This window comes from Hemitrygon akajei, chromosome 10 (assembly GCF_048418815.1).
Source record: "Hemitrygon akajei chromosome 10, sHemAka1.3, whole genome shotgun sequence".
NCBI lineage: Eukaryota > Metazoa > Chordata > Chondrichthyes > Myliobatiformes > Dasyatidae > Hemitrygon > Hemitrygon akajei.
Genome location: NC_133133.1, coordinates 58,706,960 through 58,727,875, shown reverse-complemented (window position 1 = coordinate 58,727,875; position 20,916 = coordinate 58,706,960). Strand labels below are relative to the sequence as shown.

Here is a 20,916-nt window from a genome sequence, read left to right as displayed (position 1 = left end):
AAATCCTGACATTGCTTTGGTGTTCAGTTCTTCTTGAGAGGCTGCACAGTCTCTAGTCTTGTCCAACAGAATCAAGGAAAATCAATAGAACATATTTAAATTAAGGCATTTATAAGCTAACCCCTAAAAGACTCATGTTTTCTCAAATGAGATCCAATCGGATTTTTATTGGAAGACTGAGCAATTAATCATAAATAAATTTTGCCTAAGTGAATTGCAGCTCCTTCATTTGATTATTCCAAAACTATAACAGACTCTATTATGCCAAAAAGTTATTTTAATGTATTAGTAGCCAGGTTTAACTGTAATCATATGAGTTTGCTCCAATATTTATTTAAATTTTGAATCATTGTAAAATGTTAATTAACATTTCTGCATTTGCATCCATGTTTATTGTCTGTGAGAATTGATTGCTGTGGCTACCATGCCAACACAATAGCACTACAACTGCTGGATGGCAGCGTGTCTTTCAAGCTGAAGTGTTGTTTTTTTTCACTACAGACTATAAATTCAGAATCAGGGTTGGTAAATATTAGAGGAAAAATGACACCAGGTTAAACATCTTTAAGATGACTGAGAAGTATGTATAAAGTATATTAGGCATTAAGTTTAAAGGCCAGCATTATCAGATAACGGGAAACCAGAAAGTAAATGAGGCAAACTGAGCAGGTGTGAAAGCTGCAGGTTGTAATGACTGCTCTGAAACTAAGGCCTAACTAGGCCAAGAAGAGTGCAGTGTGCAGTGTGGGTGATGTTTATAAATAACTCAAATGTACAAGTACAGAACACATAAAATCAGCAGATTGCAGTTAATTGGAAAGGTATTAACTGGAAACATTGCTTTCAGTACCAGCATATATTATATTACACATATCACTGGAATTTGCAATTGCATTCTATCATGTTTCTCAAACTAATATTGCATTAAAATATAATCCAATTCCACAAATAACATTTTATGAATGTACTATTATAGGACCAATAAAGTCAATTGAAATTTAAGAAAAAAAAACATTACTACAATCATGTTGATTTATTTTTGTGATCTGTTCTGAATTTACGCCAAAATATTTTCTCTGCATTTCCAAGCCAAAAATGAATATTGCGGTTACTTTCAAGATCTTGAGTATTTAACTGAAATGTTGACATGGATAATTATACATGACCAAATTTAAATCTTTTTAGTTTATTTTGAAAGAAGATGTACAGAGATTTTGTTCTTCATAACAGATGCCTTCCTGACTGGTATGAAAAACGTCTGAACTGCCTTTAAAATAGTAACATATCCTAAGTTGATTATCAGTTTGAACCTGATACTCATGAACGTGGACATTTCCTTTTTGTTCATGCTGCAGTGATACCTTCCATATATTTCCAAACAAAATGACTGAAGGCCTTTTCAGCCCCGCAAATCTTTGCTGGCTCACGGACCAATTCTATTACCCTAATAATATTCCCAGTATTCTATTCCCCTCCCTCTTCCATCAACTCCCCTAGGTTTTGCCACTCAGCTACTCACTAAGGGCAATTTACAGTAGCCAATTTATTTACCAACATGAATCCCTTTGAAAGAACACCTGAGCACCTGGGGGGGGGGGGGGGAGGGGATGAGATACAGTCATGAAGAGAATAGGCACACTTCACAGAGAAAGCACCAGCAGCCAGAATTGAATCTGGGTCACTGGAGCTGAGAGGCAGCACTCTATTAGATACAACATTGTGCCGCCTCGGAGGACCAAAGCAATGCCCCAGGAGTCCTCTGGGAAACAAGACTGGGAAACTGGAGGAAAATAGAGAGAGAAACAGGCAATGATTTTCTTACTTGGATTTGTTAAATCTGGAATAGATCTGAAAAGGTAATCGAAAGATAATCAAAATTAATCCCAGAAATAAATTTAAAAGAAGAGTTGGACAAAGTATGAAGATGTGGACAAAAACCAGATGTGTGACTTTACACAACTGCTCTTCCAGATGTGCAGGGCAGATCCAAAGATCTGAATACTCACTTCCTGTGTGGTAACTTCTCATGATTCTTTGTTCTAAAATCCAGCTGTACACCACAGATCTCCACTTGTTTTCAAAATGGTGTCTGATGAGCATATAAGTTTTTGTTGGCCACCATGTTAAGAAGGAAATTAACTCATGCTTTTCTAATGTCCATCCCAGATACTGCAATCACAGCCAAGCACAATAAGGAGTCACAGGAAGGAACCTACCAGAACATCTTCAAGAGGTATCAGCAACTCGTGATGGTTAGTTGCTGATAGGTTTCTATTGAGTGTTCATCTCAACTAGTGTTTGATGTTTCTAGGCTTTCTTTGTAATGTCAATAGACTCGCAGGAAGTAATATTCCAGTTGCCAAGGAGCTTGATTTTATTGAAAACGCCAAAAACAACTAGATGTTCCTACACACTGGTAATTTAGTAGCCAATGTCTGGAACTGTTATGTAACAGGGGGAATGAGCAGAGGCCTAGCAGAGAAAAACACGGTATGAGGGAGAAAATGCTCTCCAATGAAAACTTCATCCAGCAAGGATCTTCCATGAGTAATTCTCCCATGTACATCTGAGAACAGAGTCTACAAGACCTGCACTTCCTAAAAATCTTCATTAAAAACTGTTAGATTCTGCAGCCCTATATCCAAATATGGAACTACTTAAGGACTGTCATAGTAATGGAGGTCATTATTTTCAATGTTTTGGCCTTGTTTCAGGATAGAGCAGAAGATAATCTGCAAAATATTCCAGTGCAGTTCAGGCTAAGTCATGGATACACGATCTTCCAAGAGAGCGGAATCCATTTCATTCTCTCTTGCAAAAGAGCAGCAGATGGAGCAAGACAGACTCCAGAATGTATATAATTTCAGACTGTTACTGACTGCACTCAGAGTGAGGGTACCAGATAACAATTCAAGGATCAATAAAAACCAGAAGAGCTTCCACTCTTCCATTACCTTGCAGATGTGAGACCACACAAGGAATGCAGTGATCATAACGTCTCTCTTGTTCATTCTCTGGAGTCTTTGATATATTAGGCGAGATGGCCATAGAGAATTGAGGGCTAATGCTTCCACTTATGGGCCCTTATCCACATTATGTTGTTTGCATCAAAATGGAGATAGCTTGTACCGACCAGCAGAGTATGATTTGAGATTTGTAATGGCCTGCTGTGTACTACAAAACATGCTATAATGAGGTCTCATCCCTTATCACCAGCAAACAGAAAGGGACAGGAGGAAAAGAAGAATATGAAGCAACCATGCAGCCTTCTGGCCTTATAGCAAGTCTGGATGCCACATCTAAATAAGCATTCCAAACTTAGCCATGTTATGCTGGAGGCCATAGAAACAGCTATGAACCCTCCACTCTTTCTGTGCCTGTATTCCTATGCATCTAATTGGCTTTGCTCTGTGGCTGAGGCATGGAGTCTGCCTTGCTGTGGAGGAAGGCTGGAAGTAGCTTTTAATGATGGCCTTGAGCTGGCATCCTGACTGACAGCTCGAGAACAATTAACCTGAGGGAGATCAGGCAAACTGCCACTCCCATTCGGTGATACCCTACAAGCCCTTTTGAATACGGGTAGCCAGAGTCATCACGGCAGGAGGTTAAGCTTCCCTTGCAATACATAATCACTTAGCAACTTCTGCTTGCATATGTTGGCAGCTGAAACTGCAGCATCCAGTCTGGCTCTACGGGCATGCTAATGGAGTCTCTGAGCACTCTGAGCATGGCTAAAAGATTTATGTTCCAAGCTTTGTGTATGTCCTTACATAAAGTTGTCTCTATTTCCCCATGCAGCTTAACATTTCTGTATACTTTCTGGCACCCTGTTGTCAACACACCCAATAGTTTATTGTGCATTGAGCACATTCTGTAGGATGTCCCCTTGAAGTTGTCCTCTGAGCCCTCTGTACCAATGTTCATTTCTCATCCTCTGTGGTAGCTATCATCTGAGGTGTCCTCTCCCGGACAATACTTTCAATATCTGACACAGCATCTAGGAATCATTCTTCAAAGATGGTGTCTCTTTACGTTTTCCATTTCCATTTTTTTACTCTACTTGACCAAGGTGATTTTCTTTCTCTCTCTCCCTCTCTCTCTCTCTCTCTCTATCTCTCTCTCACACATGCGCACACACACACCCTACAAATTATAGACTACAGTGTCTCATGTGGGATTCAGTTTATCCAAAAGCATTTAAATGCCACCAGAGTAATACATATTCCTGGTAATTATCTGACCAGCAAAAGAAAGGGAGGTATGTCAGTAAACGTCTTTCAATCTTTTAATCAGGTCCTGTACCTGTCAGTAATGAATGCCTGACGCTGTGTCAGACGTGAAAAATGACCCACTTAGCAGCTTAGCTGAATAAGAATGTGGTGTATGAATACAAATACAAGTCCTGTTGAGATAGATATTATTGCAGGGTTGCATTGAGCAGTTTTAAAAGCTGTCACAGTGGCATTTGAATTTGGCTGCTGACCTTGATTGCATATGTAAGGTCACCAAATGATTTACAAAACTCCACCCAGGGCCTTGGCAACTGAGTCCATTATTAGCTCCAGGGTGATCTCCAGCTGACACAACAGCTTAAGCCTTATGGACATCTTGGACCCCAACAAACAGAAGACTCCCTTTCTTCTTTGAGCCACATCAACCAATGACTCCTGTCTATCTGTGGAGCTCATTCTTTCCCATGTTGTGCCATGATTGCCAGAACAAATCACATTTGTCTCTCTGTCTTTCTTCTCACAAATTCTTTAAGACCTCCCCATCTGGCTAATACCAGAACCTATCTATCTTCTGTTATTCCAAACCAGCAAACATTACTGGAGCTTTTGATAGGTTAGCAACAAAAATGTGTTAAATACAGTGCTGTGCAAAAGTCTTGTTCACATATCTATAGCTATGGTGCCTGGCACTTTTGCACAGTACTGTAGTAATTTTATGTATTGCACTGCACATGTGTGAGTGATGATAATCCTGATTCTGATATGGATCTCGGACAGAGAGTGGGAAGGGGACAGTGAAAGGGTAATCATGGTTGGGAAAAGGGAAAAGAAGAGGGCAGGGAGTGGGAAGCACCAGAGAGATATTCATTAAGGGTTAATAAACCAAATGTTTTGGAATCATTTGACCTTGCCTAGGGTCTCAGGGCAGGCTGTGTCTGCACCCTCACCAACTCCCATCCTAGCACTCCTTCTCTGTCACCAGTCCCACAACCCTGTGGTGCTCCATCCTTGCCATTCCCCATATCCTTTGCTCCCACCAGATTTACAAGCTCACTCTCCACTCACAAAACTCTTAGCGCATATGAGTGCGTGTCAGAAAGGCAATGTCATGATAATCGTTGGGGATTTTAACAAAAGAGAATTGGGAAAACCAGGTCAGTACTGGACCTCAAGAGAGAGAATTTGTAGAATAGCTAAGGGGTGGCTTTTTAGAACAGCTTGTTGTTGAGCCCACTAGGGCATCGGCTGTGCTGGGTTGGGTTTTGTGCAATGATCCAGAGGTGACAAGAGACCTTAAGATTAAAGAACCCTTAGGGAACAGTGATCACAATATGATCAAGTTCACATTGAAATTTGGAGGGAAAAATAAAATCCAATATGTCAGTATTTCAGTAGAACAAAGGAAATTAGAATAGAATGAGAGGGGAACTGGCTGAAGTTGACTGGAAAGGTGCATTTGCAGGGAAGACAGCCAAGCAGCAATGTCTGGAGATTCTCCGAAAAATGAGGGAAGTGCAAGGCAGATATATTCCAAGTAAGAAGAAATTTTCAAAGGGAAGATGGACACTACCATGGCTGACAAGTGAAGTCAGAGCCAAAGTAAAAGCAAAAGAGAGGGCATACAAGGAAACCAAAGCTAGTGGGAAGATAGAGGATTGGGAAGCTTTTAAAAGCTTGCAGAAGGAAACTAAGAAGGTCATTCAGAAGGAAAAGATAAATTATGAGAGGAAGCTGGCGACTAATATCAAACAAGATACTGAAAGCTTTTTTAAGCATATTAAGGGTAAAAGACAGTCGAGGGTAGATATAGGACCAATACAAAATGAAGCTGGAGATATTGTAATGAGGGATGCAGAGATGGCAGAGGAATTGAATGCGTTTTTGCATCAGTCTTCACAGTGGAAGACGTCTGCAGTATACCGGGCATAATAAAGTAGTCACTGAGAGCTTGTTCATGGACTTCTGCTGCTGTAGCCCATAAACATCAAGGTTCAACATGTTGTTGTAATTCAGAGGTTCTATTCTGCACACTATTGTAGTAACATGTGGTTATTTGAGTTACTATTACCCTCCTGTCAGTTTAAACCAGTCTGATCATTCACCTCTGACCTCTCTCACTAACCAGTGATCTGCTGCTCACTGGATGTTTTTGTTTGTTTTGTACCATTCTCTGTAAACTCTTGTGACTGTTGCATGTGAAAATCCCAGGAAATCAGTAGTTTCTGAGATAGTCAAATCACCCTTTCTGACATCAACAATCATTCCACAGTCAAAGTCACTTGGATCACATTTCTTCCCCATTGTAATGTTTGGTCTGAACAATAACTGAACTTCTTGACCATGTCTATATGTTTTTATGCATTGAGTTACTGCCACGTGATTGGCTGATTAGATATTTGCATTAATGAGCAGATTTAAGACGTATCTGATAAACTTGTCACTGACTGTATTTTGGAGCCATGTCTGAAGCAGTTATCATTCCTCATGAGAAACTAAAGATTACAATGACTATCCAAATTGTGTGATTGGACCACAGCTATCTTTGCAGGAAAGACTATAACCAAAATAGATGAAACTCCAATTTGAGGGAATACCTCACTAAAAATGGCACTGTCTAGTGGGTCAGTGTTAATTGGGTCAATAGGATGTCACTGTCCTGATTTTAAATTCCTCAGATACTCCAACTCGGGATGTCCTGGCATCGAGGAATGAAGTTTACATTGTATGAGCATCAGTTCTTGTACGTTAGCTGTTTTTTAATACTAGTTCCTGTGTGATGAGTTTTTTATTCGGATTTGAAGTACACAGTAGAAAGACATTCTTCACCATCCACTCTTTATTTGCCCTTAAAACAGCAATATCTTTCCACAAGAAGAAGGAAAAAGAAATCTCATTTAAAACACTGGGAGAAAGCTTCTCTATCGGGAGTCTTGTGAGGAGTTGTTTAACTCACTGTATAGTTGTGTCCACACACATAGTGAGGGCAGTAGACAGACCATCAAAATTCTGCAGCCATTTGAACACGACCCTTTTGGGAAAGGAAATCAAGCACCTCTGCCGAATAAACACCCAAAACTCAAGCATCAAACAACAAAAAAAAATTGCTTGAAGTGAGCAAATGCACAAAATCCTCAAAGAATGTGCACACAATAAAGTTAAAACTTCACACAAATTAAATAAGCCTTGGTAAAAAAAATAGAGAGTGAGAGTTGGAAGAGGGAAAATCACACAAAAATAATGTAGTAAGATCAATGCTGTAAGTAATGAACCATCGAACAACGCTACACTTTTCTATGTGCAACATAAACTAATGAGCAGATGTGATTACCCATTCATAAGGGATTGCGTTAACATATCTGTTAGCGTTATCCCACTTAGGTTTTTATTTCTTTTAAATTTCCTTCCTTTGTTTATCGTTGTTGAGACCTTTTCACACCAAAGCCAATTTAACTACATTCTCATAAGTAAGTAGTTGCACCTAACTAATTCCAATTGAACATTCAGTAGTCTGACAGCTATTTATTCATTCATACTGAACTATAGGAAGGAAAAAGAAGATATTTTCTCTGATGAACGGAACAGCAAAATTGCCTTTGAAAAAATCCTTATCCAAGAAACACACTTTTGGTACATTCATTTTGGCACTCTTTATAGTGCATTCATAAATGCAATTGTACAGACTTCAGCCAAGTGTGACATCTAAACCTGAAGCTGAAACTTTCTAGAGTAAGGCTGGTACAACTTACTAGTTATATGCCTGCTGGAGTAAAATCCATGTTACTTAAAATTACAGCATTAGATCAAATATTTATTCGGTTATTCTGTACATATTAGTAGGAAGTAGTTAATTTTAGAACTGGTTATCACCAAAGTAAAAGTTATATTTTTGTTTTACAGTTCAGGACAAATTAGATTGTTTAATTCATAATGATAAAAAGGTAAGAGGATTGATTTTGTTTACTTGTGTATTGCAGGGAGGTAATCAAATGAGCACATCACTCATTTGTTATCCTTCAACCCTCTGCTGCTTCTCCCTGGGGAGAACTGTGATGGTGAAATACTATTAATAATTTAGATCAGCTATATTCTTGAACTAAAATGGATATGAATAAGGAATCACCCAACATTTTCAACAGTTTAATATGTAAGGAGCTTTGCAGCCTTTAAATTTTATTATAACCATACACTCCACTCATTCTCTGTTCTTGCATTCAGAAGTGTTCTATTAAAGCAATGTTCTTGATGAAGGGAGTGTTTGAAATGAGAGCAGACTAATTCACCCAATCTTGTCACACACGATATACAACTAGTGAAACGCTTATGGGAGAATACCCACCACAGGGAAACAGGCAAGAAAATAAAATACTATAATACTCTCATCTCTAAAAGCAAAATACCCAAATGTTTATACAGCTTTCCAAGATATTACTGGGCTCTAAACAATTGCCTCATACAGATGACTCATTTGTTGTTCCAGTAGCAGAGAGGCGATTATATTCCTTGGAGCATTTAACCAGTATCTGTTTATTCAGCTTTTAGTCAAGCAGAACCAGCTCTAGAATGCACTCATTGGTTGGATTAAAGTTGCTTGTCCTTCAATAATGCCACTAGCAAAAGGGGAATTATTACAAGGCACTATTGCAACAGCCTGTTGTGTGCATTTACAGTATAAAAAAGATGAAATGATCATATTCTGTACAGAGGCAATACAGTAACTGCAGATTTTACATCTTATCATCAAGCACAGCATTTTATTTTTTGTGTTCTGTTTGAAGAATTATTACTGGTTGATTTTAGCCCCATGATTAGCTATTCAATTAGAACAAAGAAGCATGATATTGTCCTTTTGGCATTGCCATAAGTTAGTTCTCTTTGGCATTCAAACATCAGTTCAACCCAAGAAATTAATAATAAAAGTGATCAAGTTTAAGATTCTATGTAAATGCTTATATCAACAGCTTATATTCAATTAAAAGGAAAAACTGATCATTTAATCATTTAAAGTAATTGGATGAAAATCGCTGATTTGTAAAGAATACACAAGCTTTATTTGAAAGAAGAATGGTAAACTCCATCTGTCAGGTCTTGCTGTCTGGGAAGTAGATCTGCACCATAAGCTGCAGATGTTTACAGCACAGAAAATATAGTATTCAGTCCATAGGGTTTTGTCATTTCTCTCTGGTTTTGATACATGCTCTTGCATAATTCTCTGTTTCCAGCTAAAGTTCCTTCTTTTAAATTTAGTAGCCTTCACCTCAATCACTCACTATAATAAAGCATTTCATGGGTCAAAAACCTGTTACATAAAGAAATTCCTTCTATTTTCTCCTCTCTCTGTTTTTGTGGATGATTCTTATTGTGGTGTAGATGCCACAGGTTACAATAACAGCATTTGATATTGAGATGTATTGCCTTGTTGCCTGTGCTGGATGTTGCTGTGAAAACTGAAATTTCATGGCAGTGTAGAAGATGATGCATTTTTTTGACCAAGGATTTAAGGCTTATTACAAGGCTGCTTTGAATCAGTTTTACTCTAATCTGACATGCTTTAACAAGTCTTGACGTGGGAACAAATTACTAGAAGTGTCAGTCCTTTTGAAGTTACATGTTCAACTTTGATCACTTGTAAGGTAACTGACAAATTCGCCAAGTGTAAGAACAAAATAACAGTGGAAAAAGAGAGTGATAAGTGAGTAGAACAGAGCAAGAAAGGAAAAAACTGTTAAGGCAATTATTGCAGGATCAGAATATTTAATTCATCACACTCTGAGACAATACTGAATGTGTCCAGAGGAAAGTCTATAGCATAGATGATTATAACCACATGATAATGTTGTAGCTCTATGAAAATCTGGTTAGAGAACACTTGGAGTATTGTGGTCAGTTCTAGTCCATGTGATGAATCGGCATATGGGAGGGAAATAGAAAACCTGACTGAATACTGACACAACAACCACTCACTCAACGTCAGCAAAACCAAAGAACTGATCAGGAACAGGAAACTAGAGGCCCATGAGGCAGTTTTCATCAGGAGATCAGAGGTGGAGAGGGTCGGTAACTTTGAATTCCTCGGCATTATCATTTCGGAGAATCTGGCCTGGGACTAGCAGATAAGTGCATTAACAAAGAAGGCATAGCTGCACATCTACTTTCTTAGAAGACTGCGAAGGTTCAGTGCGTCATTTAAAACTTCAAGAAACTTCTATAAATGCACAGTGGGGAGTACACTGACTGGTTGCATCACAGCCTGGTATGAACACGAATGCCCAGGAACAGGAAACCTTACATCAAGTAGTGGGTACAGTCCAGTCCATCCCAGGAAAAGTCCTCCCCCACCATTGAGCATATCTACAAGGAGCACTGTCACAGCACCTATCATCAAGAACCTCCACCATCTAGGACCCCACTCTCTTCAGAGTGCTTCATTGGGAAGAAAGTACAAGTGCCTTAGGTCTCTTAGCACTAGGTTCAGGAACAGTTATTACCCTCAACTATCAGGCCCCTGAACCAGATTGGATAACTTCACTCACCCCAACACTGAAATGATTCCACAACCAATGGACTCACTTTCAAGGATTCTATAACTCATGTTCTCAATATTATTGATTACATATTTACTTCTCACTGTTTTTTTTCTTTTTGTATTTGCACAATTTGTCATCTTTTGAACTTTGGTTGTTTGTGTGTAGTTTTTCATTAATTCTGTTATATTTCTTTGTTTCTACTGTGAATGCCCACAAGAAAATGAATCTCAGGGAATTTCAGGTGAAATATACTGTATGAACTTTGATATTACTTTAACTTTGACTTTACCTTTATAGGAATGATTGAAAGTTTTAGATAAGATGAAGAAGAGATTTACCAAGATGCTGCCTGGATTAGAAAAATTGTCCATAAGACCATAAGACATAGGAGCAGAATTTGGCCATTCAGCCCATTGAGTCTGCACTGCCATTCCGTCATGGTTGATGCTGGATCCCACTCAACTCCATACACCTGCCCTCTTGCCATATCCTTTGATGCCCTGACTGATCATGAAACGATCAACTTCAGCCTTAAATATATCAAAAGACCATAAGACATAGGGGCAAAATCATGCCATTCAGCCCATCAAGTCTGCTCTGCCATTCTATCATGGTTGATCATGGATACCACTCAAGGCCCTACACATACCTTCTCACCACAGCCTTTGATGCCCTGACCAATCAGGAAAGAATCAACTTCTGCCTTAAATATACCAATGGACTTGACCTCCCCCACAGTCTGTGGCAGAACATTCAACAGATTTACTACTCTCTGGCTAAAAAGAAAAATTCTTCCTTACCTCTGTTTTAAAGAGTCAGCCCCCAATTTTGAAGCTGTGCTCTCTAGTTCTGGATACCCCCACTATAGGAAACATCCTCTCCACATTCACCCTACTAGCAACAGAGGAGCTGAAGGCAGTGTGGACAGGGCCAACGAACTTAACCTGTTCTTCAACAGATTTGACACTGTGGCCCCTGCCCATCCCCCACATGATTCATCTGTTGTTGGCCCCCAACCAACACATACTCCACTCTCTCCTCCTACCCCTCCACACAGCCCCCCACCCTGCTCTCATGACTACACCCCTCCCCCACCTGACACCACCACGGTGGGCTTCACAGCTGAACAGGTGAGAAGACAGCTGAAACGTCTCCACCCAAGCAAGGCTGCAGGCCCGGATGGTGTCAGCCCCAGGATGCTCAAAGCCTGTGCCCCCCAGCTATGTGGAGTACTTCACCATGTCTTCAACCTGAGCCTGAGTCTCCAGAGGGTTCCTGTGCTGTGGAAGACGTCCTGCCTCGTTCCTGTACCGAAGACGCCGCACCCCAGTGGCTCCAATGACTACAGACCGGTGGCACTGACCTCCCACATCATGAAGACCCTGGAGAGACTTGTACTAGAGCAGCTCCAGCCTATGGTTAGGCCACACTTAGACCCCCTCCAGTTCGCCTATCAGCCCCGACTAGGAGTTGAGTATGCCATCGTCTACCTGCTGAACCGTGTCTACGCCCACCTGGACAAGCCAGCGAGCACTGTGAGGGTCATGTTTTTTGACTTCACCAGTGTGTTCAACACCATCCACCCTGCTCTGCTGGGTGAGAAGCTGACAGTGATGCAGGTGGATGCTTCCCTGGTGTCATGGATTATTGATTACCTGACTGGCAGACCACAGTACGTGCGCTTACAACACTGTGTGTCAGACAGAGTGGTCAGCAGCACTGGGGCTCCACAGGGGTCTGTCCTGTCTCCCTTTCTCTTCACCATCTACACCTCGGACTTCAACTACTGCACAGAGTCTTGCCATCTTCAGAAGTTTTCTGATGACTCTGCCATAGTTGGATGCATCAGCAAGGGAGATGAGGCTGAGTACAGGGCTACGGTGGGAAACTTTGTCACATGGTGTGAGCAGAATCATCTGCAGCTTAATGTGAAAAAGACTAAGGAGCTGGTGGTGGACCTGAGGAGGGCTAAGGCACCAGTGAACCCTGTTTCCATCCAAGGGGTCAGTGTGGGCATGGTGGAGGATTACAAATACCTAGGGATATGAATTGACAATAAACTGGACTGGTCAAAGAGCACTGAGGCTGTCTACAAGAAGGGTCAGAGCTGTCTCTACTTCCTGAGGAGACTGAGGTCCTTTAACATCTGCTGGATGATGCTGAGGATGTTCTATGAGTCTATGGTGGCCAGTGCTATGATGTTTGCTGTTGTGTGCTGGGGCAGCAGGCTGAGGGTAGCAGACACCAACAGAATCAACAAACTCATTCGTAAGGCCAGTGGTGTTGTGGGGGTGGAACTGGACTATCTGACAGTGGGTCTGAAAAGAGAATGCTGTCCAAGTTGCATGCCATCTTGGACAATGTCTCCCATCCACTCCATAATGTACTGGTTAGGCACAGGAGTACATTCAGCCAGAGACTCATTCCACCGAGATGCAACACTGAGCGTCATAGGAAGTCATTCCTGCCTGTGGCCATCAAACTTTACAACTCATCCCTCGGAGTGTCAGACACCCTGAGCCAATAGACTACTCCTGGACTTACTTCCACTTGGCATAATTTACCTATCATTATTTAATTATTTATGGTTTTATATTGCTATATTTCTACACTATTCTTGGTTGATGCAACTGTAACAAAATCCAATTTCCCTCGGGATCAATAAAGTATGTCTGTCTGTCTGTCATCTAGTCCTTTCAACATTCGGTATGTTTCAATGAGATCACCACACATTCTTCTAAATTCCAGTAAGCACAGGCCCAAAGCTGCCAACCGCTTCTCATATGTTAACCCCTTCATTCCTGGAATCATCCTTATGAACTTCCTTTGGGCTCCCTCCAATGACAACACATCTGTTCTGAGATATCGGGCCCAACACTCTAACTGCGGCCTGGCTAGTGTCTTATAAAGCCTCAGCACTATCTCTTTGCTTTTATGTTCTATTCGGCTTGAAATAAGTGCCAACATTGCATTTGCCTTTTTTACCACAGAGTCAACCTGTAAATTATCCCTTTAAGAGTCTTGCACAAGGGTCCCTAAGTCCCTCTGCACCTCTGATATTTGAACCTTCTCCCCATTTAGATAATAGTCCACACTACTGTTCCTTTTACCAAAATGCATTATCATACATTTCCCAACACTGTATTTCATCTGCCATATTTTCGCCCATTTTTCCAGTTAGTCTAAGTCCTGCTGCAGTCGCATTACTTCCTCAGCACTACCTACCCCTCCACTTATCTCTTTATTATCCACAAACATTGCCACAAACCCATCAATTCCATTATCTAAATCACTGATAAACAATGTGAAAAGCAGCAGTCCCGAGGCTGACCCCTGAGGAACACCACTAGCCACCGGCAGCCAACCAGAAAAGTCTGGGCAATCTAGGGCTTTTTCTCTTTGGGGTGACAGAAGATGAGAGGTGACTTGTGAGAGGTGCATAATTTTATGAAAGGCATAGAGAGTGTGGACAACAAGCACCTTTTCCCCCAGAGTGGTAGTGGCCAATGCCAAAGGATACACTTTTAAGTTGAGTGGAGGAAAGTTTAAGGAAGAAATTGTAAGGAAAGAGTTAAATTTGATTTATATTTTAGCAGATAAATTTGAATATATGCTAAAATATGTAACCTAAAATAGAAGTAAGCTGAAATGGTGTCATCTTGGAATGTGGTATTAGCCTGAAGATGTGCATGAGCACACATCTTGAGATTAGATACTGGTGAAGAATGTTTTTTTTCTCTTGCAGACCTGCTGTCTCTGTTTCTAAGTTAAGTGCCCAGGCCAAAGATTGCAAAAGATAACAATTAACACAAACAAAATGGTAGAGGAACTCAGCAAGTCAGACAGCTTTTATGGAGAGGAATAAACAGTTAATGTTTTAAGCCAAAGCCATTCATCAGATTAATGATAAGAGGTAACAAGGCACAGGCTGGTGCACTGGAGAATGGAAAGAACTGGTGTGAAGCAATTTAGATTTTTGAAGGGTATAAAAAGGGGCAAATTCTTTGCACAAGTAGGATCTGGGTCCTGACTAGTGGTAAAAGCTAGAGATAGGGCAAAGGACATTGAGGAGAAAGAATGGAAAAGCTATCAGACACTTGTGGTTCCCTCCCACAGTTTATTGTATGATGTGGCTTAGTGATTGGTTGATAAATATTATTTTGTCACTTTTACTACTTCATTAACCAGTTTCCTTTCTTTCTGTGGTTACTCATTATATTAATCTAACAAAATAATTTCTTATCACCTTGAAAATGTGTACAGTGTCTTATTTGTTTGCAGATACCTCTTGCTGCTGAATCAGAAAAGAAAAAGGGATGAATTTAAAGATATTCTTGTTACAATATCGGAAATAGATCTTTTTACACAGAGAGTGGCGGGTGCCTAGAAAGCATTGCATAGAGTGGTGACACAGTAGGGGCATTTAAAAGACTCTTGGATAGGCAGGTAGATGTAAGAAACACAGAGGGTATGGGCTATGTAGGAGGAAGGGTTAGACAGATCACGGAGTAGGTTTATATATGGTAGGTCAGCACAACATCATGGTGCAAAGGGTGCACTTTCTGGTGTATTGTCCTAAGTTAATTCGGTAGAAGAGTAGTAACCTACAGAAGCAAACCTAAAGTCATTAAGATGTCTATAATAATATTCTTGAATCCTGAATGAAACACTTAAACAGTTTCTCTTTCTTTGCTTCACTTATGAAACGGACAACCTTTAAGTAAAGTTGCAGACATGACATGGAGAGTACTTTGCACTTGTTGGGGGGGGTTGGAAGAGATTCACTGGCAAGGCCAGTGCATTCCTGACATCCAAGTCTGCACTTTGCAGCTAACCATGGAACACAGGTTAGAGAAGCATCTCATATTCTGTTAGGTATCTGAGTTTATGCGTCCTTGCAATAGTGTACTGAATCGAAATGGCTAACCTTCAGCATTCCCTGTCTCGTTCATTCACCCCGTAACCTCTACATTCCTGTTTTTTGATAAAGGAGCCATGTAGCAGTTGCATTCTGGGCATATTCAGTTGACAATGGTGTGGTCAATTGTTGACAGGAAATGGGCAAAACATTAACTGTAACAAAACAACAGAATATATCATTGCACATGTGTTCAAGGCTTCAAAGCAGTATCCTCTTCGACTTGCCAAGCAATACTAACATCCTGGGAGGTGTTTTACATTCTTTGAACGATACAAGCTGTGTGTTATTCTGAATCATCATGTCTGCATTTAGTGTATAATAATGGTGCAACTCAGGAAACAATGCAAGTATCACAAGTCTTGGTAAAATTTATGATTATTAAACTTTCATTCATTTTCCTCAAGCAAATAATCCTGAATTTTCTCTTATTTTCAGAAAAAATCCACTATAAATGTTTATATTGGCATTTTTTTCAAGCTTAGCTTAACTCTAAGAATGAGCTCAGATGAATTGCAAAGATTGACTATGAATTACTGTTGCTTCCACTGGTACTGAAATTGTCTCTCTGTTTGATTTCTTGCCAGGTTTAAAGACACTTAAGATATTTGGACTGCTCACCAAGCTGTTATATACAAACTGTAGATAAGGTTTAAAAATCCACACCAATATTAGGCTGTACAATTAAAGTAAATCTGGATACCTGCAAGGCACTTAACAAGCGAAGTTAAAGATATAAGGAATAAGGAATCATTAACCATGACAGAATACAGAAGTAGTTATATGAAAATCAAATCCATTTTGCTTTCTCAGCTCTTTGTGAATGTTATAATTTTCAATGCAATACAAAGTTTATTATATTCAGTTTTCTAGGCACTGACATAACAATTGAGAATTTCTCTTTCAGCACAGCTGTTTAATTCAAAACACTTCTCCCAGTATTTTAGCTCTAAAATCAAAAGAAAGTGTTGTTTTTGTTGCTCCTTGAACACAGTTACATTAAAATATTTTGATATGTTATTATTCTTTTAAGTAAAACCTGCACTTTCTACAGAAGTATACTTTTGATGTAAACCATCCTGATTAATTAACACTGGTTAACATTAATTAATTAATTAACAAAGGTTCTTACCTTTGAAGGTAAAAGAGCAGGAGATGCAAGTACTCTGTCAAATCAATTGTGTATCCAGAGGCTAAAGTCGTGTTTTCGTCCTTGTTATAACAGAAGTGTCTTTTCCCTAAGCTGTGACAATGAATCTGCTTTTTGTTTCAGTCGTTTTAATGACCAATTACTTCGGAGAATGAAATAGCAGCCTGTTTCCTCTTTCCACTGCCCTTCAAAGACTGATAAATGTTCACATTTTACCCCAAAACACTTTCCTTTCTGAGGGGAAGTTGCTGATAATTGTTTTCCGTTTCACTTCCCTCAGCATATACACTGAATAATCCTGAGCTCAGACATCATATCCTTGTTTTCTCTAAGTATTAAAACAAAATTTGTGGTATTCAAGTGCAGAAGGATGTAGCTAGCTTCTAAACTTCCCTTATTCACTCACTGGAGTTTAGTCATTTAAAGTATAATTGCCTTGGACTGCCAAGTATAGGTAGTTGAGGATATTTCAATAAATCTTTGAAATTCTCATTGACTGGCAAAAATATGTATGGACCTCAGAAATTATTTTTCCAGAATTGTTGTAAAACCATTTTGAAAATGTACAAGTGTGCAGAGATTTTTAATGAATTGTCTGCCAACTAGAAAAAAAACATTGAATTCCAGACACCAGGTCAAAAAGCGAAAAAAGAACGAAACAGCCTGGAGGTTTAAATAACAACGGGGAATGTTGGACACGCTCAGTAAGCTCAGGGAGTGGCTGTGATGCAAGAGTGCATTGCTGTACATAAAAGAAACACAATCTGCTGGAGGAGCACAGCGGATCAGGCAGCATCTGTGCAGGCAAAAGGATAATCGATGTTTCAAATCAAGACCCTGCATCAGAACAGGATGAAATGTTTTGAACTAAAACACAGACTATTTCTTTGCCTCCACAGATTCTGCCTGACTCACTCTCTCTCTCACACACACACACACACACACACACACACACACACACACACACACACACACACACACACACACACACACACACACACACACACACACACACACACACACACACACACCAACACCCCCCTCGGTAAATATACTTAAGACTAGGTTGGATGGATTTTTGCATAGTAGGGGAATTAAGAGTTATGGAGAAAAAGTGGGTAAGTGGAGATGAATCTATGGCCAGATCTGCAATGATCTTATTTAATGGCTGAGCAGGCTCGATGGGCCAGATGGTCTACTGCTGCTCCTATTTCTGATGTTCTTATGATATTGAATGCTTTCCCACCACATCCCTGCTGATCTTAAAGATCTAAATGTACATTGAATATAGATATATATTAGCTATTCACCTTCATGCATGAGCCCTGACAGCATATAAAAAAGAGTACCATAACAATTGTCAGGTGTCACCCTATTCTAATCTCCAGTTTTGATGATGATTGCAATTGAAATGAATTTGCATTCGCTAGTTGCCTGAACAAAGTCCAAATTTCAAAGTAAATTTATTATGAATGTCACCCTGGGATTCATTTTCTTGCAGACATTCACAGTAAATACAAAGAAACAAAATAGAATCAATTTAAAATGGGTCACCACAGTAGCGTAGTGGTTAGCCATGACACTATTACCATTCGGGGGCTTCAGGGTTCAGAGTTCAAATCCAGAGTCCTCTATAAAAAAGTTTGCACATCCTTCCCGTGTAGTGTAAAATGAAAGGAATAATGAGGTAATGTTCATCAACCATTCAGAAACCTGACAGTGAGGGAGAAGAAGCTGTTGCCAGTTTATTGAGTGTAGGTTTTCAGGCTGTAGTATCTCCTCTCCAGTGGTAGTAACAGCAGAGGGCCTCTTCTGGATTGTGAGGTTCCTTAATCTTCACTTGAAAGTGGTGGAGAGGATTTGTGTCCATTGATGGAGTCTAAAACCCTCTGTAATTTCTTATGGACCAGTAAACTGGAGCCTCAGTACCAGGCTGTGATGCAACCAGTATGATAGTCATTTCCAACACTTATTATAATATAACCTATATCAATCACATATAGGCCCAACTCTGTGTGCATCTACATTTTGAGTAATACACAGTAACCAACTAACTACAAACATAGTAAATCTTTGGGATTTAAGAGCAAACTAGAGCACTTGGGGAAAATCCACCTGGCTCAGTGTAACAACTTCTCTGCCGTGCTCGCAGCACTAGAGCTCAAGGATCAAACCAGTTTTCCAGAGTAGTGAGGCAGCCACCTCAACTAGCTGTAAGTGACGGTGACCACTGAACCTATTTATGTTGTTTGCAACAACTGTCTATTTAAATATGACTTTTGACATTGATTTATTCTCCTACTTTTGGAGTCAAGCAAAACAGAGTGATACACAACAGAGGAAGCGTACATTGGGGACATGGAGTCTTGGAGAGCACAATTTCATTTTTATCCTTATCTACTCCCACCTGAAATTATTACCCACACAAGTCCGGTGTGCTGAGAGCACTGAGCTGTTGATGGGGGGTGCTGCGAGGTTGACAGTTCCAAATTTTAACCTAATTTGGAGATATAATGATATATCCCAAAGGGACGGCAGAGAGTGATTCAATTTGGCACCAGTGGTGTGGCAAGAGTTACCAACCAGTATTGAAGTCAACATCCAACTGCCTTAGAGACTCCAACTTCAGATATTTTTCTTCAGGGTTTACTCCCGAAGTCTTCTCCATGAGTGGGCAGCGGAGGTTTGAGATCAGAGATTTCCTTCTCCTAGATGAGCTGACAAGCCCCATCTGCCTGAAGCGACTAATTTTAAGGCGCCAGTAACCCGACTATGTCCCTTCTCCTGCCAATAGAAATGGTTCAGCCAGACTTAGTAGCTAAACACTCTTGAAGGCCAGGAGCTGGACTTGCTTTTCAGAGGGTATTTGATAGGTGCACCATTAGGAGCATTTAATAGGTAGTGGGAGCCTGTCCACATCTCTACCCCTCAGCTGTAACAACCTAAAGGAACCAGATTAAACTGTAAAATTAAGCATATTACCTTAAACTCATTTGTTTATCTGCTTTTGCAATTTTCACTGAGAATTCATCAAATGCTTTCTATAATTTCCGAGTTATTTTTCTTGATTTTGTTGTTGCCCTGATTTGGTAGCATCTACATATTTGTCTAATTTGCATTGAGTTTATTAATCCAGGTCAATGCAGTAAAGCAGCAACTGTCAGAGTCTTGTTCCAAAGCTTTGGGCTACCAGTCATTTTTGACAAATGCCCTGATCCTCCGGTTTCCTCCCACAGTCCGAAGACGCACCGGGTAGATTAATTGGTCATTGTAAATTGTCCCATGATTAGGTCAGAATCAGGTCCATTATCACTGACATGTGTCATGAAATTTGTTAACTTAGCAGCAGCAGTTCAATGCAATACATAATATCGAAGAAAAAATAATAAATAAATAAATAACAGTATATGTATATTGAATAGATTAAAAATCATGCAAAAACAGAAGTAATATATATTTTTAAAAGTGAGGTAGTGTTCATGGGTTCAAAGTCCATTTAGGAATTGGATGGCAGAGGGGATGAAGCTGTTCCTGAATCGCTGAGTGTGTGCCTTCAGGCTTCTGTATCTCCTAGCTGATGGAGCTAGGAACAGTGAGAAAAGGGCATACCCTGGGTGCTGGAGGTCCTTAATAATGGACGCTGCCTTTCTGAGACACTGCTCCTTGGAGATGTCCTGGGTACTTTGTAGGCTAGTACCCAAGATGGAGCCGATTAAATTTACAACCCTCTGCAGCTTCTTTCGGTCCTGTGCATTGCCCCCGCGCCCCCCCATACCAAACAGTGATGCAGCCTGCCAGAATATTCTCCATGGTAAATCTACAGAAGTTTTTGAGTGTTTTTGTTGATATACCGAATCTCCTCAAACTCCTACTGAAGTTTAGTTGCTGTCTTGCCTTCTTTATAGCTGCATCAATATGTTGGGACCAGGTTAGGTCTTCAGATATCTTGACACCCAGGAACTTGAAGCTGCTCACTCTCTCCACTTCTGAACCCTCTATGAGGATTGTTATGTGTCCTTCATCTTACTATTCCTGAAGTCCATAATCAGCTCTTTCGTCTTACTGACGTTGAATGCAAGGTTGTTGCTGTGA

General features: G+C 40.1%; 1 protein-coding gene across 1 annotated transcript in view; it reads right to left on the bottom strand.

The window, feature by feature from the left end:
* LOC140734448 (kelch-like protein 4) overlaps window positions 1-17,038 on the bottom strand; it is a 372,728-nt gene extending 355,690 nt beyond the window's left edge. The window contains exon 1 of the mRNA XM_073058400.1: window positions 16,807-17,038. The gene's annotated coding sequence lies outside the window, so the exon portion shown is untranslated. The remainder of the gene's footprint in view (window positions 1-16,806) is intronic.
* Window positions 17,039-20,916: the final 3,878 nt, after the last annotated feature.